The sequence below is a fragment of the Ascaphus truei genome, chromosome 3 (assembly GCF_040206685.1).
Source record: "Ascaphus truei isolate aAscTru1 chromosome 3, aAscTru1.hap1, whole genome shotgun sequence".
NCBI classification, from domain to species: domain Eukaryota; kingdom Metazoa; phylum Chordata; class Amphibia; order Anura; family Ascaphidae; genus Ascaphus; species Ascaphus truei.
This window is the reverse complement of record NC_134485.1, coordinates 384,474,764-384,483,996: the sequence shown is the minus strand read 5'-3', so window position 1 is coordinate 384,483,996 and position 9,233 is coordinate 384,474,764.

Below are 9,233 nucleotides of genomic sequence, written 5' to 3'. Positions count from 1 at the left end.
AAAACAACCAGCAACTGTACGTACCTCCGGACGTCTTGTTTGAAGAAGCCACTGCAGATCCATATGACGCCCTCATGGAGATGTGTGTGATTCAGGATTCAACGCTTGCCTCAACCATGGATGATACTGTTGTGCCTTCCTGGAGCGAGCAGTTGCAGCCAAATCAGTTTTGACTTCTACAAGAATGGTAAATACAAATTTCACTATGCCTTTACTCAAATTATATATGTCTACATTAATGATATACACCATTTGTTAGCCAAATGAGTGGATACAGATTAACATTGCAGACAGGCTTACATGTAGCGTGCACAAAGACATTATTTCCTATAACAATATACTACATGACGAACCATTAGTACACATTGGTGACGGAGTCCTAAATCCTAGATTATTATCGCTTTTAAAGTACCATTTCAACATGTTACACTAACTGTAACACACACCTCATTGTTTAGCATTCAACATATAAAAACAAAGTGTCGCCCACAAATGACGTGGGACCGTGGTAATGTCCCAAGGCGTCCTTAAAATGGTTACCGATGCAAGCCCCACCCCCAACCGACATGCATGCATGTAACCGTATTGGCTGTGCCCGTAGCTTATTGTTACGGTCAGTGCAGTGTGTCATGCGCGCGCGTCGGTGGGGCGGTGCGTGCACAGCGCTGGAGGCCAAAGTTCATTCAGTGGGAGAGGTGTTTGCATGCATTTCACTGTGCCTTAACATGACATCACACGTATTTTGTTCGCTCATTGGCTGATCGTCCGTTTTTTCCGTGGGCACACGTCCGTTTACAAAGTTTAGATATGTACGTGTGTAGAAGTGAATTTGTTTCGCTTCCAAATCATAACTTCCAGCCATGATATGCATACTGCTAGCAGCAGCATGGAGGGACATGTATTGAACGCACAGTGTACACATCGTTTTGCGCATGAGCTAAAACTTAGTCCACACATTCGTGACGTGCGCACGCAAGAGACGTTGTGCGCGCACATTATTATGTATACAGGCACCGGAAAAAACATATCAGTAGTAATGCCAGCAACACCATTCGAAAAATTAGACAGTTCTGTATCTGTAGTTTTATCCTTGCAGTTTAAACATATACGTTACTTATGCGTGAATATCCACAATCATATAGAGATGTGTTAAGCGTTGTCATGCTGAGACATATATAAATGTGCCATCTTTGAACATCATGTGTTTGCTGTATTTCAAAGATGTCGCGGATGAATACATGGGACCAATGTATTATTTCAGATGAGCCAATCGTTATATTAGATGATTGTGACGACTAGCGAACAACTATTATAATAAATATGTAACAATGCTTTCAATGATTGTTGCGCAGATTAACAATCACTACATAATGTTATCCTATTATGCAAATATTTACTATGCACTTAATTAACATAATGATGTTGCTAAGCACTGAAGTTAGAACTTATATTGTTTTTTTGTTCTTTTGTACTAACATTATATGTATTGCCATGTGATATATGCAACCAACATTATCACTCAGCAAACACATTAATCTACTATATTTTATAATCTCACATGTGACTTTTCAAAGAATGTAAATGCTACATAACAACTCGTAGACATTGTATCTGAACGTACACAATAACAATAGTGAGGTGATAGAAACTGTTTAGTCGTGTGCATTTTATATTATCACCTAAGTTGTAGTGGTAACCTAACATGCATGAGCATGTTAGTTAAAGATCATGAAACCATGTACATTTGTGTGTACATTTTATTCACACGACTAACTATAGTTTAGTGTTATTAGTAAACGTTCAACACATACATAGCTAAGTGAGGCCGATGATAAAAGCAACATTATTATGTTGGTTTATATTATTTCACATAGAAATACATGCATCACACAAAAACTACAACACACACACAAACACTGTTGCTGAAATGTGTGCGTATGCAAATGTCCACTTCATTTATGTTTATATGTTGACATTAGTTATAAAGGATCATGATCATTATGAATAACTAACGTGAATGAAATAAAAATTATATTAACTACATTGTCATTATGTTGAATGAATTAGGAAAAGTTGAGAATCCAAAGAACTATACTTTGGAATGGTGTTAACATTTTGACACATGTTACATGTACGTCAAATCAACACACATCTTTCACTTAAACATACACATGTGACAATGTAGTAATCAACATGAAGATGAAGTGATACAACAACTAATCACATACATTGCAATGTTAATGATGTTTAAAACATTGAGGTCTTTCCATACAAACATGCATTGAGTGTTAACATCGCTCATGTTTATCAATGGATGTTCTCCTCCCATAATCAATAGCTGAGCAGGGTTTATCCCCTTATCTCCCCCCACCCCTATATTCCATGAATGGATGTTGTTACATTTGCTAAATTACATGTTATGTAATGTCCCTAATGATTTTAAAACACACTGCACAATAACCACCAAGTGTAGCTAAACGCACGTACACAATACAGAAACGACATGTTTCAATTGTCACATCTTTTTCATTACATTCTGTTTATACATCCTGTAACTATACCTGTATCGAGCTTTGCACATCTTATGACAGATTTGAATTGAAATACATACCATGAGCAGTCATTGAAGTAATATACCTTGAAAAACAAAACATGAATGAATATAAATCATTGTCATGACTTGTTCATTAAGATAAGCAACACACAGAATTGATAATTTTGTATGTGATATGAAACAACATCTAGAATACGTCAAATATGATCTGAAATACACAATAGTGTACACATCATTGTGACTCACATGTCACACTCCAAAAGCAAAATTGTATGTAACCATACTGCACTAGCTATTGGCTATCGACATAGTAGGTTTATTGTGTATGCCTAACCAAAAATAGCATGTACAGAAAAAATAGATTTAGTACACATTATTTCCTCACATACACACAACACCTTTTAGTGGTAAGTATAATACAACCTGTTGATGAATGACATACCGGTGAAACATGCAATTGTCCACACAGCAGAGAAGAGAAAGGTGTGCGAACCATATTCATCTGTTTCCTAAGTGAATGGTATTTGGACAAATGTATTTATCATAACAAAGAATAAATACATCTATGTAGTACTATAAACATATATGTATTTGCTTACATGAAAAAAAATGTGTTTATGACATTCAGACGTGTCTCAACACCACTGGCTGTTTGGTCAGTGTCAGCTGGTAAATTGACGGGATGCTCCTCCTCCAAGCCCTGACGTATGTCTGTTTGTACATTATTGCGGAGTGCCACATTATGCAAAATGCAACATGCAATTATAATATCAGACACAGGCTTATATTGAAGTGCTCCACCAGCTCTATCGAGACACCTAAATTTTGTCTTGAGAAGCCCAAATGTCCTCTCTATGACGGATCGCGTAGATATATGGGCAACATTGTACCTCTCCTCAGCTTCACATTGAGGGTTTGCCACAGGGGTCAACAGCCACGGCCTAATTCCGTATCCTGAGTCACCTATAATCCATCGTGCACAAATATGAAACAATTTGTGTTAACATTATTACATACAACATTTCCTAGAAAACCAAGAGTTGTTTGTTAACACATCATAATATGTACTCACCCACACGCCAACCAGGTAAAAAATAGCCTTCTTCGAAAGCATGGAAGACTGATGAATTTCTCAGGCTAGAGAAATTGTGACTGGAACCAGGGAATTTGGCTACCACATGCATAATCTTCATCGTGGCATCGCATACCACCTGTACATTCAGGGAATGGTAGTGCTTACTGTTGCGGTAAGCATGCTCACTCTGACTAGGTGGGATCAAAGCAACAAAGAGCTAAGATTGCTGCTGAACTCAAACGATAGCGACTTACAATGTCCTCCTCACTCATCCCATCTGACAGGGTTCTCTCCCTGTACAAACGAGGACGAGGCACAACTTCTCTCCTCTCTCTTCTCCTCTCATCTCCTTGCCCTCTCCCTCGACCTCTCCCTCTCCTGTCCGCCTGTCCCTGTCACTGTCCCTGCCACTGTCCCTGTCTCTGTCCCTGTCCCTTCCTTGGCCTGTGACATCCTCTCCATCAGCAAGCCTCTCGTCCAATAGAATCTTCCTCCGTCTCATAAACATTTGCATCATTTTCAGGTCTGTAGCTGTGAATGCGCAGGTAATTGCCCTCCTTTAAATACCTATGTGATGATGTCAGGTGACTTGCTGAAGTGCAAGGTGTTACATTAACATATCCAAGTTGTTCACTCCCAACGTGTATCCAGTACCAATTAAAAGGATTATTTATGTGTGTTCACCAGGCAATCATGATATTTGAGAATGATGTAACGTTAAGCTTTGTAGAACCATTTATTGGCAAATATTTCTGGAATGTGTAATGCATGTACCACTTCTGAACGCAACACTCAGTCATCTAATTAGGATACAACCATGACATTGAAGTTGAGAAACTACATTGCAACATGTGTAATTTGTCATGTTATTGTCACCTGTTCACATGAAGTAATTGTAAATGCATATGCATAATTTGATGCCATCAGGATACTTGCTATTGATTCAGTTTCAATCGTGTAAAAATGAGTAACGATTATAGATGTGTGTCTTGTGTAGCATGAAGTGATTCTAATGCATCGTGTACAATGTAAACATGCAATGTTATTGAGTATCCAATTGCGAACAACATCAAAAGAGGGAGGTCACAAAGTACATGTAAACATGAAAACAAACAGCTACATTTACGTTTGATCATGTGTTACACATTACAAGCATTGTATAATGTATAGCAACATTACTATACGCTGGATCTGTTAGATGTGTGAAATGTGTTACATCATATAATAAATTGAAGCACACTTAAGTAACATGTTTGATATGATGTGACCTGTTCCTTTAAGAGTTGAGTATAGGATTTTCCCTTGACACATCATAACATTAAGACTAATGTGAAACGCAAATCATCATAACATTGAAAAGTACAATGTTATGCAAATAATAAACGTAAGGGGTGACACGATGAAGTGAATGACCTCGACACTGTAAGGCCAAGCACATTTTTATTATGAGCAATAGAACGTAAACAGTCCTATAATGTTATAAGAACAGAATGCAACAACCGTGTATAAGCTCTAAGAGCAAAGGTAATGGATGCCAAGCAGGGCAAAGTCAATGATAAATAAATAATAAACGGAGTTGACACCGGGATGTCAGGTGACGGGTTAAAGGACTGCAATATTGAAGACTCGGTGACGGGTAAAGCAAGAGAGGGCTATAGTAATAGGGAACATGAGGTACTCACTCAGTCCCTAGCCCTGGCCAGATCTTGCCCGGTGTGGAGTCCACGCGACTCACAGGGGATCACCGCTCTGCTCTCCCTCCTTCCAGCTCCAGTCCTGATGCTGCGAACGTAGAAGCGTCTCCCTCTGCATCTGCGGCTGCATCCGCATCCGGTGGTGAACGCTGATCCTCTCACATGACAGCAGAGAAAGGGAAGGATCGGTGGTCCATTTTTGGACCACCGATCCTTCCCCTTCTCTGCTATAATGTTATAAGTCCCCGCTCCATTGACTCCATTGATGTAGAGATGAGGTTTTTTTTTCTATGTGCCGTCCCGGCAACCTTGCCGATCCTTCTCCCCTCCAACTTGCCCACTTTAGTTGGTGGGACCAATTGCCAATGAAATCTCCATTTCTGAGTGCCGATCAGCACCGATAAGCTGATCTGGGCTACTTGAATACAGCCGATTTCAAAAAGTGCCGAAAAGTGCCGATAAGTGGGTTATCGGCAGGCGCATGCCGATAAATTTTTATCGGCAAGAAAAACAGCCGATTTTGAGCACTTATCGGCGCTTACTGAATCTCAAATCCAATTTTGGCGGTAAAATGCCGATAAAAGCCTTATCAGCGCTTACTGCATGAGGCCCCAAGTCGTTAAGCCTACAACAACTTCATGGTATGGCCCATCTGTACGCCCCAACACTGCAGCACCTGCAAAAAGCTCTCATACCTTCTCTAATGGGGGAGCTTACAAGAAGGGTGGAGGGGTCACAAATCTCCAAATTGTTTTACCAATTTAAATTTACAAATACACATAGGGGCCTATGCTCTAAGCATTCATAAAAAATGCAATTTTTTAGCGTTGCTATCATGGTATTCAGAAAGCCTCGATTACCTGTGATAGCAAAATTCACAAAACAGGTGAGTAGCCGGCGACGTGATGATCGCCTCTCTGAAAATACCTTTTTCAACTGCAGAGAAAGCTGCTCAGAGAGAGCCGCCTCTCCCTGCGCAATTCTCGCACAAAATCAATGTTTTTTTTAATATAAATTTTATTGCTAGTGTAGATGAGCAGGGGGCCTCAAGAGCAGAAACGCATTGATTTGAGGTCTGGGTTTCTCTGCTTTCTGAGATACAGGCCACGATATGGGGTGCCGGTATTTCCTATGCATTTTATTCCCACGGTGATGTGAAATGGGACATTTAAATGTATAGGAGATACCGGCACCCCATAACGGGGTCTGTATCTCAAGAAGCAGTGTGTCCCCAGACCTCAAATCAACATGGTTCTGTTCCGGAGACCCCCTGCTCATCTACATTAGTAATACAATGTATATTAAAACAGCTGCTACCCACAATAAACATTCAAAACACAACAACTCCTCTACCCCACATGATTTATACCAGAGGCCGAGCATTTCCAGTGGTCCTCAGGAGGTCCCCACTGGGTCTATGGGCCCTCGGGTGGTTCCCACAGGTGTCAGGGTGTCCTCAGGTTGTCCCCAAATGTGTCTGTGTGCCCTTGGGGGGTCCACAAGGGTGTCTGTGGGTCCTCAGGTGGTCCCTGTGGGTATCCAGGGGTTCTCAGGTGGTCCCCGCGTGTGTATGTTGACCCTTGGGACCCCACTGGCTTGTGATACCAATCCTGTGTCAAACTTTTTTATTCAATACATTTAAATAAATACCCCCCTGCCCCCACAACACATACAGTACTGCAATGGGCAAAATAATTATTATCCAGATATGGATAATAGCTCATTTGCCCATTATTAAATAAAATATTAGCCAGCCAGCATAAATAACGTAAATAAACCTTTCTACTACGCCCCTGCCTTCATGAATGGTGTCCTCGTCCACATACTGAAGGGCTATGTCCCCCGATGCCAGCAATAATACATGAAAAAATACAATCTAACCCCTTAAATCCCATTAGCAGTTAATAACCGCTATAGTAATTAAGGGGTTAACCCATCCTCCTCCGCTACCCACCTAGGAGGCCTAACCACCCACCCCTGGACCACTATACCCACCTTGTACCCATTAATTGGCATAGTGGTACATGATACCCATATAATATGGGCATGGTAAGCCACTATAGCAGTCAATGGTCACGCTAATAAAAAAGCATGATGGCCAAAATTACATAATAATAAAAGATATACATACGCACCTAAACACCCCAATTCAAGAAATAAAAGCACTAGCCAACCAATTCAATAAATTAAAGCACTAGCCAACCAATTCAATAAATAAAAGCACTAGCCAACCAATTCAGTAACTAAAAGCACTAGCCAACCAATCAATTAAATAAATAAAAGCATTAACCAACAAAAAAATAATGAAATTAAACAACTAGCCAACAAATCAATTAATTAATAAAAACACTAGCCAACACATCAATTAAAACCAGTAGCCAACAAAATAAATAATTAATTAAAAATGCTAAACAATCGGAAAATTAAATAAAAGCAAGCCATCCAAATTGCAAACAATTTAAGCTAAACAATAAACATGAAAAGAAAAAAAATCAATAGAAAAAAAGAATTTGCCAAAAAATGCATTGCCAATTCCAATTCCGATGCTTCTGCAAGCTCTCTTATTGCGATGTCATAAAAGTCAATCCAACGCAATCTATCTTGAAGATCCAGAACAGGTAACAAAATTCTTCTTTTTATCTTCTAGCACTTTAATGTTCTATCTTCTGTCATCACCTGTCAATCCAACCCCATGGTAAGTCCCAACGGATGTTGTCTCGTTGTCTTTTTCCTGTTAAATGAGGTGTCCAGGCCTTATATAGGCCTGTGACATCACGTTGTTAGGTCAGATGGTACAGCTCCAAGTTGATTGGATGCTGTATCATGTGCCCTTTTTTTTTTTTGAAGGATGTGTCGTAATCTCCAAGGGAGGTATGTCACATCCTTAAAACCACATGGCTATCACACGGTATTAGAGCCAATGGGACTGAAGACAATACCATTGGTTGCTGTACCATGTGATAGGTTACATTAGTTAAAAGGATGTGACATCAACCTGATAAGTGCTCAATAAGTGGCTTATGAACGCTTACAGTGGCGGCCGAGAAAGGACTTCCTGGATGGCCCAACAAAATAGTGTAAAGATGGGAATGAAGAGGAGGGCACAATGGACTTATACAAAAAGATTTAATCAGCCCAAAATCCAATAAACATATCATAAAATGTAATATTCACTTTTTTTTTACATTACTTGAGTTATAAATGTGTCCCCTGTATGTAATCATATAGTACATGTGTTTAAAGAACTGATTTAGTTTAATTTCCTTTTCTTTTTGACCTTGTCAATTACATGTGACAGTAGTTAACTAAACCCTGCATTTAACTTTGCACCTGGTTAAATGGTTACATACCCTTTCAAGCCCTGTAAAATACGAAATACATTGCAACATTACAGGCAACTCTATCAATGATCATGTTACTTTAATTACTGTAAATGTTACAAAAATATCTAAATGGTGCAGTCCTTAACATATAACAAGGATAAATATTGCACACCAGCAACAAAAAAATAACGATACTTATACTGGTGCTCTCATCTCAATGGGGGAGGAACCACTGCATTCCCAATGCAGAGTTCAAAACAGAAGCAGATTAGAGGCCCCACCGATTTTGCAAAATATAAATTTATTTTTTTGCAAAATCCATGGGGCAGTCCTTAACATAGATATACTGTTCAAAACATTATATAAATCGGAGAAGGGCAGTAATCTGTGCAAATGGCATATTTTTACAGAAGGCAGTATATTAATTGATTCACACATTATGTTGCAAATACAATTTAGTAGTCATAGTGCTCTTTCAAGCAATAAACAGATTAAAAGCATAGAAGTGAAGTGTAAAACTCATCTCTAACCTCTCATACAGTTCAGTGGGTCTGTGAGCGATAGTCATTGTGTGCTTCTTGCTACAG